The 17,629-nt window shown below is 42.5% G+C and overlaps 1 protein-coding gene across 1 annotated transcript in view; it reads right to left on the minus strand.

Moving 5' to 3' along the window:
* ZDHHC8 (zinc finger DHHC-type palmitoyltransferase 8) overlaps positions 1–17,629 on the minus strand; it is a 227,146-nt gene that overhangs the window by 26,753 nt on the left and 182,764 nt on the right. The gene's annotated exons all lie outside the window — the stretch shown is intronic.

The raw sequence follows: 17,629 nt of genomic DNA on the forward strand, positions 1-17,629 counted from the left end.
TGCAGAGACAAGTGATCTCACTGTAGACGGGGCATGACCAAGAGAATCATGTGTCTTCTGCATGTGGTAGCCATGAAGCTACTTCTTCTAGCAGCTGCATGTAAATACAGTCTACTGAATAGGACAGCAATGGAACCCTACAGAACTCCTCGAGGGAGGACTCTGGTGGCAGAAGTCCAGTTGCCCCCAGCATCCTGTGATTGACCCTCTTGCTGCAGAGAGGTTCAAGAGTATGAGGCTGAATGTTTGCCCTTCATGCATGGAATGCAAGAGACTCCTCCCATCAGGAAAGTTATTCACGTGCATAAATGTTTGCAGGACTGGAGCCTTAAAACTTTTAGTGAAATCATCATGGAATGATGCTCCTGCCATAAGCTACTTTTCAACATCTTGGATTTCTGCCATTTCAAATTAAAATGTTTCTAGCTACCAATGATGAACCAAAGGGCTTGTCAAGTTACACTTGTGAAATGAAAGCCTTTCTTTAAGTTATACAGGTGCAAAAATAAAACAATTCCCAACTGTTAATCTTTTTATTTTGATTAGACCTTTCATTAGGAAAACACATCCAATTCTGCTTCTGAAACCTTGCTCCTGAAATTAAAGGTTTATTAGAAAGATGCTGAAAGTATGTTACCCAGTGTAATGCTCTAATAAATAATGGTGTGTCACATCAGGAGGGCGTAATTAGGAGCAGATGGCCTAATGAATGGAAACATAAGCAAAGCATTTTAGTGTGGTCACTATCCAGGAGGAGAAAAAGTGATTTGATTATATGGCCTCAATCAACAGTAAACATTTATTTTGTTAACTAAGCACAGGTGCTGCTGATGGCTAATTATGATGACGCATTGAGCGGTATGAAAAATGGTTAGGCATTTTATAAATCCTGATTAGTAAGCAAGATCTAGATTTTGCAACAAGGTTTGTTAACTTTTCAGAAATCAAAACTGTTGGGCTGACAACTCTTTGTTAATTGCATATTTATTTTTTCCCTTTTAGAAAGAAGATAAAGTTTGGACAAGTAAGATATTTAAACTTTACTGATTTTTTTCTTTTGGAAACAGATAACTTTTTGATGGCTGTGTGTATTGGTAGGTATGGCTGAAAATGATTAGATTCTGGTGCACTGCATGAGAAGGTGGTATTCTGCCTAGGAGGAGGGACTGTGATTAGACTACGTGCCCTGGGGATCAGAAATTCTAGGTTCTGTTTCTGGGCAAGTGACTTAAAATCTGTCTCAGCCACCCAGTTCATGAAATGGGGCTACTAATATCTATTTCACAGTGCTATGAGGCTTAATGTTTGTAAACATTTTGAGATTCTCAGATGAAAAGCACTACATAAGTCTATGTAGGGTCAACTGTGTGCTACATGCTTTACAGACAAATAGGAAGGCAAAGTTCTAGCCCCAAAGAATTTACACTCATTCCATTCTTCCTAGCCCCATCTCCAAGGCTAGTTCAGAAGATATCCTTCACTTCTTTACTTCATTTAAATGACTCCAGGGATGAGCTTGACTCGGGATCTCTAAATCCTGCTGTCTCTCTTTTGGAAACAAATATTTAAGTCCTTTCTTTTCATGTTCAAGCTGCGATGAAATTCTGTATGTGAAACCCTGCAATGAACTGCTTTGTGAGTGAAGTGATGCTAATTATGAGCCTAGAGAAATGGCAAAATATGCAGCCACATGTATGACATTCTCGGCTGGCGACACCAGAAGAAAACAGCATCTGCAGATAGGATTTAGCCAGACAAGCTTTTCAAACACTGCTCTTAATTTTCAAGAGACTAAGATCCAGATTCAGCAAGGTGCTTAAGAATACGCCCAACTTCAAACACATGAGTAGTCCCATTAAAGTCAATGGGGCCACCAGTACTTCTAAGCACAAGTTTCACATCCTCAAAGATATTGATAATCAATGGGACTTAGGCACTGAAATACCCTTGAGGAACTATGCCTCTGCACCTGAATGGGGATAATTACAGAGAGATGTATTTGGCCCAGTGTTTGTAAAGGTGGATCTGGGTTTCTCAGCAGAAAAGGAATTTTATGCATGACTGGTGGTAAGAGAATTAGTGAAAACAGATTCGTTTGTATAAATCTTTTAGGAACGGAAAATAGCCCTCCAGTTACTTACAGAACAGGACACTGCATCCGACTCAGCACTGCAAGCTTCCCCACGCTGCTCCTGCCAGCTTACCCTTGGGGCGACTGTTTTCAGTTGTGAAGTGTTAGTGCAGTTTCTATGTCCATTCAGTTTTTGGCCTCTGCACACAAAATCCAAAGTTAAGGACAGATTCTGATCTCAGGTACACCAGTGATAACCTAGAGTAGTTCCATTAAAACTAGTGGAGTTATTACGAATGTACATGAGTTTAACAGAGATCTGTCTTACCTCTGAAATCTGATTTGCCTAGCTTTGGTAATGTTATTTCAACTGAGGATTGTTGGTTTCTTGTTTTTGGGGGATTTTTTTTTTGTCAGCGACTAGAAAATTGTGACAAGCTTCTTTTGTTACAAATACTCATTATTACACATGTCGTCTATCTGTCGCTCACTCCCAAGTATAGTAAGTGTAAGGCATAATTATTCCCATTTATAAATAACTTTTTTCATCCCATCTCTGTTCCAAAAAATTTGGCAGACATCCCAGGTAGAAGATTTGAAATTATGTCCTGCCAAAGACAATTGCTGCTGATGAATCACAGCACACACGAGAAGGTTACTGGTTGCTGAATATATATAGCTGTATTTTGAAGGCAACTTGGAAACTCTATGCAATATTTGCCAAATGTATCATAAAGTCACAAGAAAAAAACATTTGGACTCAAACTGAGTCTGATTTGGGTCTCTTTGCCGGCCAAGGTTAACACTTTATACAGCTCTGATGGAATTCTCAACACAGCCAAATTCACTCCCATAGAGTTTTGCCCCCCTGAAAGGGAAACATATGTTTTAAATTATGCTGCTGCCCTTACTGGGCCAAAGTTCTGCCCTCAGATATATTCACACAACTCCATATGGCATCAGTGGGAATTCTGGATGAAAAACCAGCCCTATACAGAGGGCTAGCACATCAATACAGTCCTACACAGTGGTGCACATCAATCACTTAAGTCAACTACAGGGTTTATACATCAACTTAAGCCCTCAGAGGACAGGCTTAAGTGAATCTTTTAGGACATGTCTACATGTATAGTGCTGCAGCGGAGAAAGCTCTCCTGTCGGCATAATGAAATTACCTCTGCGAATGGTAGAAGCTCTCCCGCCGACATAGCACTGTGCACATGAGCACTTATGTCAGTGTAACTTATGTCACTCAGGGAGGGTGGTTTATTCAGAGCCACGAATGACATACGTTTTGCTGACATAAGCTGTCGTGCAGACGTAGCCTTAAGTAGTAAGACTCAAGAGGTAGCCCTCAGCACAGGGGTGAATTCAACGCTGTGAGTGTCTATCTGAGCACATAATTTGGCCGTTAGGGTGCACGCTAAGGTGAAAATTAAGTGTGACATTTAACGGGGTTGCAAGGCTCAAAATGAATTAATTTGACCCCGTCTCAAGAGAGCATTGTGCCTGTGTATTTCAGACCAGAATGTGGCTAAGAAGGACAGCAGCATTTACGCTGTTTTTTTCAGTTGTTGCTCTCCCCGCCCCACCCATGTCTTTGTGCAGAGAACTAGCAGTCCAGGAGGTGCCCGTGTTTACACTCAGTATGTGGTCAGTGTTTACTCCCTATCGATAACCGTTCACTATATGGTTTACTGCTTACATCACTTCGTCTACTGTGGTGCCACTAGCTGCAATGGTATTAGTACCCGTGGGAGCTTACTGTGATCAAGGTCTTAGTGACTTCTAGCATTTACCACCATAATAATTAAGCCTACTGAGGAACATGCTGGTAAAAAGGCCAGAGATAAAAAAAAAACCTTGCTGAGACCAGGCCTCTGCCCATTGCCAACATCACTGCAGCTGAACTACTGGTAACACTGGTGCTCTGGGAATTTTTCCTTATATTCCCTAGTATAAACAAGACGTGAATTTGTTATGGGGGGAGGATGATTTTCACTGTGCTGAAATGACTGCCACATGCTATGAATTTCTGCCATCTTTGGCCCTGAAACTTCAAAGCAATTACGCACATGCTTAAATTTGAGCATACAAATACTTCCATTGACATTTAAGAATATGCTTTAGTGCTTTGCTGAGCTGAGAACTGTATGAGCAGATTCTATTCTTTAACATTCTGTCACAGATAATGTCAGTGAAACCGTAAAGTAAAATGTTTGCCATTTACATGGATGTTTGTCATGTACACGAGCAATTTGCATTGAATTATTCTTAATTTATTGTTTATTAAGTTTATTAACTGGAATGTGGTAGTTGTTTTATGGCACAGGTTTAAAAAACTGCAGCTGTTGGAGCAATGGAAAACTGCTCTACACACCAAGCAGTGTCTCTTTTAGGTGAGGTCTGTGCCTGCAAGACTGGGTAATAAAGAAGCATGGCTGAGATTTCTAAAGCTGTCTAACTGACACCTAATTCCCATGACATTAATAGGAATTGGGTGTACAGACCTCTTAGGTGCTGCAGGGCCGGCTCCAGGCACCAGCAAAGGAAGCAGGTGCTTGGAGTGGCGAATGGGAAGGGGTGGCACGTCCGGGTCTTCAGCGGCAATTCGCTCAGTCCCTCTCGGAGCGAAGGACCCACCGCTGAATTGCCACCGAAGAATGAAGCAGCGCAGTAGAGCTTCCGCCGAAGTGCTGCCAATCGTGGTTTTATCTTTTTTTTTTTCTCCACTTCGCCACTTGGGGTGGCAAAAAAGCTGGAGCCGGCCCTGCTTAGATGGCTGCCAAAAACAAACCAGTCCCCGTGTACAAATATAATCTCTTGAATTGTCAAAAACGTTTAGCATAAATAATGGGAGAAAAATCCAATAACTTTTACAGAGTCTAAATCTCCACCTTCCTGCCCCAAATTTCTCAGTGTGGTATTCTTGCAAGCAAGCAAATGTATTATAAATTAAAAAAAAAAGTTAGTTTGAAAAAAAATGTTCAGACTCGATGTCTTGTTTTTTTAAAAAACATTGTGCTGGAGGTATTCCCCACTGTAAGCAATTTACCACTAGCATATTGTACAAATGGTTACAATCCAATATGAATTGTCAGTGAGTCTGTTTCATAGAGACAGGGAGTATAATTTGAGGTCTAGTTAAAAATAGGTTGATTAGACAAGTGTGATACTCATTGACATTAATAGGAATTTATGAATGGCCTTGTCCAAATATTTGTCAAACCTAAAGTAATCAGTACTTGCTGTAACTATAACCGGAATATACTGAACATTTTGTGCGAGTCTTTTGATCATTAATTGCAGATTGTCTTATGAGTCTTTTATAGTTGAAAAAAAAATGAAAGAGCTACACCAAGGGCTGCACTCAGTTACATCAGTGTTAATTTCGCATGTTTCAAACTTGAATGCTGCCATTTCATGCTTTTCTCGCAAAAACACAATTTTGGGGCTGCAAAATGACCTGGAACACAAATTGTGGGTATTCTGAATTTTGTGTGTTGTATTTTTTTCCCCATACACACAGCTTTAGATCTAAGCCTCTAATTAAAAGGAACCTGACAGACAGTGATGCATGACTACTGGCTGCTGCTTGAATCTATAAAAAATAGTAGCACTGGTTCTCTTTATCCATTTTATCTATCAGAAATGAACCCCTTCTGCCCTTGGTTTTATTTTGACATTATATATTCCCTTCCCTGTCAATTTAAGATATTTCTTTTCTTACTTCTCTTTACCTTCATTTCTCTCTCCCCTGGGTTTCTGATCATGGACAGAATGGTTGGTTCTGCTCCCTAATACAGTGTGCCTACACTGATGTTTGCACTGTCTATATTACATGCTGCCCAACTGTTAACTACTTTGGGATCCAGCTTGCATGAAAAGCCATGGACATAAAACTGTATTTTACTTAATAAATTACTATTCAGATGATCTCAAAGCCCTATTCAAAGGTCGGTCAATATCATGCTTCAGAAGTAGCTGCAGTGAGAGGATGTAACTTTCCTAAAGTCACAAAGTGCATCAGTGGCACAGCTGCAAGTAGGACCCAGGTCTCTTGGTCCCCGGGCCTGTGTTCAGTGCACTCCACTGCACAGTGCAGCATGTAACATACGGTTGCCCCCTTTGGATCCAAGAGGCTAGTCGACGTCCGGGGCCCTAGGGGTATTTCAATTGGAAGTAGAAATTTATAGTCTGGAATGTTCTTTGATGCCAGCTTCTTTATTTATGAGGAATGTACAAAGTCCTGCGTCTCTGAACACTGAAGGGGCTAAGAAAAAAAGCAGCAGTTTCTTAGCTTACAGCCCCCAAGCTTCTGAAGTCAACACCTGGCCAAAAAGCTCTCTCTCTTTTTCCAGCGTCACACTGTTCTTACTGCCTCCTGCTTGGCTTTCTTGCTGTTTTTGTCTGTTCTCAGTTTCTGTGTGATCTGTCTTCGCGCGGACGCTCTCTCTCACACACCCTCACCCACATGACCTCTACACAACACAACATTCAGACAAACACGCCTAGGTGGGTTCACACACACTTTTTGTTGTAGGTGGGGGGCTTATGCATACAGTTGTGTTAACTGAAAGCTGAGTTCCCGCTATCAATTTCAGTGGGGTCTTAATCCATAACAAGGTTTCACCCAGCTCATAACAACACTCCCCACCTCAGCTACACTCACTATCCTGATGAGGCCTAAAATAGTGAGCCCCCAACCACCCAACCCAAACAGAAAGAAAAGAAATAATTTAAGTTAAAAATGATAGAAGATTCATTATTTACCTCTGGACAGTGTGTTTCTGTCAGAATAGTTTCATATCACCAACATACAAGAATTTTATTCACACCCGAATCTGGGGCTTTTCCCTCCAGAGATTTGCTTTCAACAATCAGGGAGAGGCCCTTTTCAATCAGCCCCTGAGGAACCCTATTGTTTCTGTAGAATTTGCTGGCCTGCCATTCTGTTTGAATGAGGGATTCACCTCTGACAACTTTTCCCGCCTTAACTTCCACAGCTATATTCTCAGATTCCGGGCGGGGGGAGGGAGCCAAGCTGAAATTTTGTCCACCTAACTGCAAGCACTAGCATCTGTGTCCGATAGGAAAGGTGTTTTGAAACATGGATAGGCCAAGTCAGGATCAATCACAAGAGTCTGAAAATGCTAAATCACACTCTGCTGACTGCTGAAATGTGCTGCCTGTCAGAAACATTCAGCAAATGAACAGGGATCGGTTCCTGATTCAGATCCACAAGAGCTTTAACAGCTAAGAGTATGTGTATACTGCGATAAAAGACCCGCAGCACGGCCAGGGCTGGCCTAGATCAGCTGACTCAAGCTCTCAGGGTTCAGGCTGCTGGGCTATAAAATTGCAGGGTAGCTGTTCCAGCTCAGGCTGGAGCCCAGGCTCTGAGACTTTGTGAGAGGTCCTCAGATCCTGAGCTCCAGCCTGAGCCCGAACATCTACCCAGAGCCCAGCAAGCCCAAGTCAGCTGACCTGGGTTCTGAGACTCAGTACCGCAGGTTTTTTAATCACAGTGCAGATGTACTTTAAGATCCCACTTGCATGTCAAAGAGCCTGCATATCAAAACAGGTTTCACCCACTCCCCATCTTTCCCTTGCTGGACAGCTACCACAGCATGTAGTTGTTATATGGTTGTGCCTCCAGGGCAGGACAATTCATTCATTGCAGACCAACTGACTACAAACCATTTATCTCACCCGGGCCATTTCTCCAAAGGGAATTTCCACAGACGGAATATGTAAGACACCTTTCCTGACACTTATTACACAGTTATTAGCCATACTGAAATCCAAGGCAATTATTAGCTCATCCACTGTTTCAGCCACACAGACTTCTTGCTCAAATTGCAGAGGTCCAATGGTCAAAACCATATTTTCAGATGGGTGCCCTTGCCCCAGTCACAGTCTCTATTTGAGACCAATTAGGTGATTCAGTTCTGGATCCCCTATTCCCTAGCCTTTTTAGTGTGTCGGGTCTAATAACTGTTACGTTTGAGCCTGTGTCAACTATCCCTATGTTTAGCCTAACCAAAAGAAGGTTGAGGGGGGATATGATTGCTCTTTATAAATATATCAGAGGGATTAATATTAGGGAGGGAGAGGAATTATTTAAGCTTAGTAACAATGTGGACACAAGAACAAATGGCTATAAACTGGACACTAGGAAGTTTAGACTTGAAATTAGACAAAGGTTTCTAACCATTAGAGGAGTGAAGTTCTGGAACAGCCTTCCAAGGGGAGTAGTGGGGGCAAAAGACATATCTGGCTTTAAGACTAAGCTTGATAAATTTATGGAGGGGATGGTATGATGGGATAGCCTAATTTTGGCAATTAATTTGGCAATTGATCTTTGATTATCAGCAGGTAAGTATGCCCAGTGGTCTGTGATGGGATGTTAGATGGGTTGGGATCTGAGTTACTACAGAGAATTCTTTCCTGGGTGCTGGCTGGTGAGTCTTGCCCACATGCTCAGGGTTTAGCTGATCGCCATATTTGGGGTCGGGGAGGAATTTTCCTCCAGGGCAGATTGGCAGAGGCCCTGGAGGTTTTTCGCCTTCCTCTGCAGCATGGGGCACGGGTCACTTTCTGGAGGATTCTCTGCAGCTTGAGGTCTTCAAACTGCAATTTGGGGACTTCGATAACTCAGACATAGGCTAGGGGTTTGTTATAGAAGTGGATGGGTGGGATTCTGTGGCCTGCATTGTGCAGGAGGTCAGACTAGATGATCATAATGGTCCCTTCTGACCTTAAAGTCTATGAGTCCTATTACATAGGTCCTATTACATACCCAATAGCCAAACTCCCATTATTGTTGTTTAACTGCACGGATCTAAACAAAAACAATGGGGCTGATCCTTGTACCTTTGCCCCTTCAGCTTGGCATTCCCCCATTTCTCAAAGTATCTCTCTAGACACCTGCAGCAGTCGGTCTTGGCCTGCCTTAGATTTATAACAATCCTTTCTTGCCCAGTTTTGTCACAGTAGCAGCATTTAACTGAACTGTTTCCTTTACATTTTTGCAATACTGCCAATTTCCCTTATTTTACAAATCAAATTTGTACTCTGTTATAATTCAATATGAATTAAATTAGAATCCTCTCTTTTATTATGCATATTAGACACAGAGCTGTACTTACAGGGCTCATGGTGATCAGCTTCCATCTTCCTCACGAGCAGCTGTTTCCTCTTCCAACACTCTGCTGCAAGAAAAGATTCAATTTCTGTGGCAAAATCCCCCAGCTTCTTGAAGTGCCTTTGGCCTCCTTTTGCTGATCTTGATCTACAAGTCCGAACAAACATCTATAAATTGGTCCATTGCCACCCTATTCTGGAAGGGTTCTGGGGTATCTGGGTATGCCAGGAACACAAGTCTCTTCATGTCCTTCTCCTGTTCAGATGGGGTTTCCTCTTTCCCTCTTCTAGCTCCTAGCTGTGTGCTGGCCAGCTGAGATTGATGGCTAGCTCCAAATTGCAAGTCAAGGGCTTGTATCAGGTCTGCATAACTCTCTCTCTTTCCTAGGGGTAAGTTCTGTAGCACCACCAGAGCTGGGCCACCAAGCTGGCTGCTAGAAAACTCCCTTTCTGTCCTTCTTCCCAGCCATTCATTTGAGGCTATCATGTTGAATTGAGCCAACGGAGCCTCTCAGGTAGGAGTACAGGAACGTTTTTTATAGTGGGGGTGCTGAGAGTCATTGAACCAAACGGTAAACTCTGTATATACTGGAAACCACTTCAAGCCAGGGGTGCAGCAGCACCTCCAGCACCCCTACTTCCAGCACCTATGCTCCCAGAGTGTTTTTCCTTCAAAGATAGTGAGGCTTTTGCATTATTTAGGCTGGAACAGCCTGACCTCTCCCGTCTGGGCCACTGTGGGTTACAACTGGGGTAGAAAACGGTTGTAAATATCCAGTCTTATTCAAGTCCCCTGCGTGGCTCAATTCCTCAGATAAGCAGCTGCTTTCCACTGTGACCTGTGATTCTTGGATTTCCTTCTGGAGCTGAATTTTCAGCTCGCTAAGTCCTTGCTGCAGTTCATCTATGTTGGCAAGTTCCATGCTGGCTAAAGCTTGCACGGTCTCCACTATTTCAGGAGAAAACTGCTGATCTATGGCAGTCAGTTTGCTAGTCACGTCCTTGATCTGTCTTGCCATTCCAGCCTGAGGGCTTGCAGCTGGGCTTCCCAACCTGCCTAGAAACTTTGCAGTTGGTGTCACTCCAACAAAGATTTGTCCTCTGCCTGCAAGGCAGCAGCCACCAGCCCTTTCTGGGAGTGCTCCAGATGCTGCTTTAAGTTTCCTTTGTGAAGTTTTAAATCCCATTGGCCATTTTTTATTTCTGCAAGCACCTCCATTATTAGTTCCATTTTGGTTCAACAGGAACAGTTGACAATCTCTCTCCTTGGAAACTGGATCCTGCTTCTTACACCAGTTGTACTCCTATTAAGTCAAAGTTCAGAGCCCTGGGGATCTTCCAGTTGGAAGTAGAAATTGATGGAGTCTTGCTATTTTCTTAGATGGCATCTTGGTTATTTACAAGGAATGTACAAAGTCCTGTGTGTCTGAACACAGAAGGAACTAACAGCACAAGGAGAAGTTTCTTACCTTACAGCTCTGTAATAGGACTGTTGTGTAGTGAGCACCCTCTCCTGGCCAGAGGTGTCTCTGCACACTCCCTACCTCTTCTTCCTCACTTTGGGGCCCTTTATGAACTCACAGGAGGCTCTTTCTGGTTAAAAATACCCCAGTTTGGGGCTTGTTTAATATCAGAACCAGTTTATAACAACCCAGAGTCCCAAACTAAAGTCCCTTATAATAACACAAATAAAAAGTGCATACTTAGCTCTGGGCGTTTTCTCTCACCTCCAGGGCTCATCTTCCATCCTGGTGTGATCTCCCAGCTTTACCTCACTGGGGTTCTGACGTCTGGTCCCAAATACAGTCAGGGTTTCCCATCCTCCAGGAGCCTCCTGCTCATCAGGATTCACCTTCCAAGCTACCTGGTGTCATGGTCCTGCAGGAGTCTTTTTTATTCTCCCTGCAATATCCAACAGCATAGCTGCACCTCCCTGGGCTTCCCCCTTTTATTGGATCCATCTTCTTTTCTTTATAGGGAATTGCCTAATTCCCCTCAAGCAGGGCCCATTCTGTAATCAGGGTTCGCTAAGCCCCAGGGTCTCCAGCCCATAGGACAAGCCACCCTATTACATACCGTGCCCCCTTTAGAACTTTGCCCACACCAGGGCAAGATCTCCTAGAGAAAATACCTGCACCCTTTTTTCCCCTGGCCATTTCATTGGTGTGGCCGGCTACATGCCTGAATGGTCTGGGCTCTCAGAGTTTCCAGCTCCCCTTCCAGCTTGCTCACCATAATTAGCAGGCAGCCTCGTGTGCTAAGGTTGCCGGACGTTCCTCAGCCAGTTGTTCCCAGGCACCCTGAAAAAGGGGTTTGAGCTACTCATACTTCCCCTGTTACCTCACAGTTCCCCATTCGAGCATCCCCCTCCTCGTGTTATCTGGGGCTCTACAGCAACCCTCTGTTGCACCATTTGGGTGCCAGCTTCCTCCCTTTGGGCCCTAGTTTGCATTCTGATGGTCCCCTGGACCCACACCTGCTTCCCAGGATTCATTGCTATCAGGGGTACCTCAAACTCTAACTTTGGCACATCTTCTATCTCATCTATCTTATGCTCATCCTCCTCGGGCGGTCTGGTGCTCTGATCTAAATTGTCTGTGATAGCCACAGAGTGGTGCAGAACCCCTTCCTCTTCCTGTCCCTTTTCACATACAGGAGGCTTACAAATTCCAGCTAACAAATTATACATCGGAATTTAATGGATTGTTCCAAAGATCATGTCCCATTTCTGTCAAGATTTGTCTTTTCTTGCCTTCCTCAGACCACTGTATCCCCTCCCACAATGCCAACCTTCAAAAGGGCAAGTATTCCACTTATGACCTTCCAACCTGTACTGGCAGCAGCAGCTCCAGGCACCAGCGCTCCAAGCGCGTGCCTGAGGCGGCAAACCGCGGGAGGCACGCTGCCGGTCCCTGTGAGGGCAGCAGTCAGGCAGCCTTCGGCAGCAAGCCTACGGGAGGTCTGCCAGTCCCGCGGATTCAGTGGCAATTCGGCGTTGGGTATGCCGAAGCCACGGGACCGGCAGACCTCCCGCAGGCATGCCTGACTGCCGTGCTTGGGATGGCAAAAAAGCTAGAGCCACCCCTGCATACCAGAAACATACCTCAGAGGGGCTAGTCTTTGTCCTTGATGGGGTTAAGGGGGGCCTTGATTAATCAATCTAGCACAGGAAGGTATAACACTCTCCAATGGCTGGAAGTTGAAGCTAGACAAATTCAGACTGGAAATGAGGTGTACATTTTTAACGTTGGAACAACTTACCAAGAGTCACAGTGGATTCTCCATCACGGACAGTTTTAAAATCAAGATTGGACATTTTTCTAAATGATGTGCTGTCGGAATTATTTTGGAGAAGTTCTCTGGCCTGTGTTACAAAGGAAATCAGACTAGATGATCAAAATGTCCCTTCTGGCTTTCTATGAATCTATGAAAGAAGAAAGAATATTCCTCGGGGAACAGGGATTGTGGGTGCACTCTTACAGCCCCAGGGAGGACAGGGCAGGAGGAGGGGCCATTGTTCTGGTCTCTCTTCCTTTTCTTTTGGAAACTGATTTGTGTGTGATTTTTCCACATTATCTTTGCCAGTACGTAAACAAAACCCCTCACAGCCTAAATAAAGATCCTTCGCCAGCACATGACATGATGCTAAAATGGGACTCTGCAATCTCCAGCACTTTAGGTGCATATAAAGAGTCTGTATAGATATCTAAAGAATTCATGTAGATAAAACACAAGAAAAAAATTTATTTTGGAAATTAAATGAAAAGTAAAATACCCAGAGAGAACAGTATTATAAATTCAGTAAAAAAAATGAGGGAGAAATACAGCAAATTAACATGGTATATTTTCTTACTTAGGGTTACAGGTTTTGAAAAAGGCAGCCATTCTGTGCTTTAATACAAGTGAAAATAAATATATTTAATTTGCCTTTACATTTAAATAAACTCATGCAAATTGTATTTACACACACACTCTCTCTCTCTCTCACACACACACACACACGCCTACCGACTAGCCCTTAAAAGCAGGGTGTGTTTTCATATCTTAAACATCCAAAGAGTTATTATTTTCAACCCTCCCAACCACTTTCAAATTATGATTAAAAACAGGGTCCTGGAGAAAGGACCATCTTAGCAATGGAAATATTTTTTACACCAATATATGATTTTATTCCTTCTTTGATATCCTTCATGTGCTATGAATACTGGGCATCAGATATATATTTATATGTATTTCTGTACAACATTAAAATGGACACAAAAAAGACAGGAAGTAATAACTTTTTTTGTCATGGCAACATAGTAGCTTTTTAGCTCCCAAGAAAAAATAAAAAAAGTTGTATTTCCTCAGCAACTCACACCTTGGCTGTGGCTCCAAAAGCCCATTGTCACTCTGTATTCTGTGCTACAAACCCACAGTTCAGTAAGATGTAGTATCCCCTTTCTAAGGCCACTCAATCTACTGCAGTTTATTCTACTGTATTTCTGCTCATTGTTTGAAAAAAAAAATTATATGTACAACCATCCCAATAAGCAGGGAAAGGAGAGCTAAGTTGCTTAAGGCAGTCATGCATATATCCTTTTGGAATAAATAGGACATTGTAAAGCAGGTATTATCGGCAGAGGGATAAACATTATAAGGAAATATTCAAAAAGTCAAAGAAAGAATCAAGGCAGAAAGTTGTTTCGGATCTGTACTAAATTGGTCTTTCAAAGTCAGCATTTGAGACCTAGATTCCCATAAACAACATCCATCAGACAATCAGCCTCAAAACTCCATCCCCAAGGAAGCAGTTTAAAAAGATGCTAAAGTCTTTAGCTTGGAGTTGAAAATGCACAAAGCTACAGAATTGCTCCTGGATACCTGTGGGGTGTATCTATCTAATCCTCATCACTATAGGATCTGAGCCCTTGCAAAGATTCACAACACCCTTGTGAGGTCAGGAGACAGTATCCCCCATTTGACACAGGGGGACCCGAGGCACAGAGCGATTAAATGATGTGCCCAAAGTCAAACAAAAAATCTGTGGTTGAGCCAGGACCTGAACCCAGTTCTCCTGAAGCCCATTCCAGTGCCTTACCCACCAGATCATCCTTCATATTGACCATATAACTACTACCATATAACTGGTTTCTGCAAATCACAAAACCTAATACTGGGAAAATGCCAATACAATACCTGTGCAAAATGTGCACATTTTGTTATCTAATGTACATTAGATTGTGACCAACTACATGGAAAGAATCTGTATGTTTGCATTTTGTTATAAAACTTTTCTGAAAAATCACTCTGTTCATATCATAACCCACCTATCTACAAGCATTTGCATCCCTGTTTTCAAATGTATACTTTTAAACATCTTTCACTGAGTCAGTTAGGGCCTGATCCTGAGACCAACTGGACTAGCAGGGTAAGGGTTGCAGGACTGAGCCCACAGTGAAATTCATTGAATTTACTCAGATGTTGCATTGACAGCAATGAGAGTTTTTCCTGATTAAGGTTGCAGGATCAGACCATTAACTTGTATCTACACATCTTATATCAAATCCTTCTCCAGAGCTTTAAAATAAAACAAACAAGAGCAAAAGGATAGGGATATTTGGAAATATTTTTCTTGGTAGCATGAAGTCATTTAATGTACGATCTCACAAGAGGAACTATCAGGACAACAACATTTATTCCCTCCAATGCCTTGTTTTTTATTATTATTGTGGGCTTTGTTTGCCATAATAGACGTTATAATATAAAATTGTGATCCCCTAGTGCCTATCATCTAAGGATCCTGAAGAGTTTTGAAGATATTCAGTAACTTAGGACAATATGCTGTCACTCTTCTAAAATGGGTGAAGGAGTCTTTCAACACAGTGGAACTGCTGTGGTTCCAGGGTATGTGAACCACACGGAATCTATTCACCTCCATAGGCACAGTGCTTCTCTGCTACAGCGCGGGTGGTCTGGGGACATGGTATGGGAACTGACCTATCAGCCATGGCCCATGATCCACAGCTATAAATTTCCCGTGGAGATGGATGCAGGAAGACACTGAGTACTGCTTTGCTGCTCCATTACCAAAACCCTAGCTTGTGGATGAAGGATTCCTTCCTCATCCCAGGCCCTCTTAGCTCCCCTGTATAGAGCCCTTTTACACAGGCTTTGTGGGTGTGCTGCAGCAGGGCCCTTAGAAGTAGAGCTAGTCAAAAAATGGGGAAATATTGGTGAAAGTTTTCACAAAAAATTGTCCTTTTTTGTTGAAAATTATTGAAAGTTTTTTACCAGTTCTAATTAGGAGCCCTAAATGTTGTTCTAATGTTAGATAACTTATGTCCTAAAGTTGCCACTTAAGAATTACACATTGGATGAAATCCAAGATCCACTGAAGTCAATGGCAAAACTCTCATTCACTTTAATGGGGTTAGGATTTCACCACTTAATTGGGAGCTGTGCACATGTAATTCACGGGCTTACTGTGTGGTATCATGTCTCTCTGGAAACAGGTACTCTCTCATGCCCTATCTAAGAGAGTTATTTGTTTATCTCAGGTGGCCAAGGCTGTGGTTTTGGTGTGGAAAGCCCTAGAGTCAGTCTCTGTTAATGACCATGTGTGCAGCTGTGGCTCAATACACACTCACTTAAGGACACTTTGGTTCCAAAACATGGATGGTAATTCCAAAGCGATACATTACTCAGATGACAGCCTAACTTTTCCTTAATCTCTTACTCAGGCATCAACTTCCAAGGCAAACCTGGTATATTCTCTTAATCTTTTCCCTAAACTATCTCAATGAGAGTTTTCCCAGCAGGTAGCAAGTCCAGGCAATAGTTTAAGTGCATCCTCAGAAAGGTACTCTTGACCATGGAGCAAAAACATTCCAGTAAGTGAGCACTAATATGGAGTGGTGGGATTTTTAAGAGATTAAATAGGGTCCTGAGGATTTTACGTGGCAGGTACCCTACACGCCCTTGTTACAAGAAGGGCTTTTAAACCATTTAAATTTGTAAGGTGGTTAGGTTTTGGTTTTGGTGTTTTTGCAAAGGGGAAAATTTTAAAACACAAAATGTCTTACTTGAGTAATTAACAATGATACCTTACATCATTTAAAACTGAAATAATTTAAGAAATCTAGTCACCTTTTTACTTGTTGCTTGCTTTCTGTACTCCAACCAGATCTCAGACTGAAAACAGATGGGACAATTTCATTTTTGTTTCCAGTCAGTTTCCTCATCTGGTTCTCATGCACTGGCACAAGGATTGCATGGCGATGTTGAAATCCAAGCAAGAACATGTTTTGGCTGGAATTCTAAAGACAGCATGAATATTACCATTGTTTGTCTCAGTGAATCTTAAATTTAAGATGGGACTTTCAAAGCTGTCAAAGGGACTGGACATCCAATTCACATAATCTGGCTTTGAAAGTCCCAAACTTGGGGCATACACTAGCCAACAGAATCCATATCATATCATCAGATGGTTTCTTGGTCAGGGTAGGCAGGAAAGTAACTATATTCTTTTTTCAAACAAACAAATGCAGGAGAATTGCCAAAGGATTAATTTTGAGCCAAGAGTTTTGCTAGTCACAACACAGAGATGGCTATGGGGCTCTAATTCATGATGTTACCCCCGTTTTACCCCAGTGTAAATCAATAGTGTCACACTGGCCTAATGCTGTAGTGAGTCAGGCTCTGTGAACAGCCACTATGCAAATAGGACTTCCCTAAGGTGTTTGTTTGGAAATTACATTATAGTGTTGCCAACTCTCAGGATTTTATGGCAAGTCTCAGAATATTTGATGTTTTGCTTAAAACTCCAGCTCCTGGAGTCATGATCATGTGAGAATCACTGCTTTCATTTTAAAACAATAAGTCCTTATGGTTGTGAAGAAAAGCTTGAAAATATGAACCAGATGTGCCTTGAAGGCTCAAGAGAAGAATGCAGAGAAAAAGAAAGAACAGAACAGCAATTTTTGAACTTTTGTGTTGGCTGTACTTCTCTTCTCCCATGAGGAGTCTTCAGATTCTGTTTGACTATTGGAAGGCCCATTGGAAGCAGGATCTGGCCCATAAATCATAACATACTCTTCTGCCATAGCACTGGACCACAAACTGGGTTTCTCCACTTAAAGGGTTGTGCACAAGAAGTCCTGAGCAACTTTGATTAATGAGGAATGGATAGCTGGAATATCTGCAGATGCTGATCATTTTCATGTTGACCAGACAGCCAGTGTTTCCATGTCTGCTATTGCTGTTGAGGCCAGATATTCCAGGAGTGGATCTACACACTAGATCTAATACATGGAGGACAGCTAGTGTTAATCCTCTTTAATTCCCACACACAGTTACTGTTGAAGAAGAACAATAGAGAACCCCAGTTCTATGGTACAAGTTTCTGAAGCATCCACAAAAAGGAATGAATGT

The sequence above is a fragment of the Mauremys mutica genome, chromosome 16, assembly GCF_020497125.1.
Source record: "Mauremys mutica isolate MM-2020 ecotype Southern chromosome 16, ASM2049712v1, whole genome shotgun sequence".
NCBI classification, from domain to species: domain Eukaryota; kingdom Metazoa; phylum Chordata; order Testudines; family Geoemydidae; genus Mauremys; species Mauremys mutica.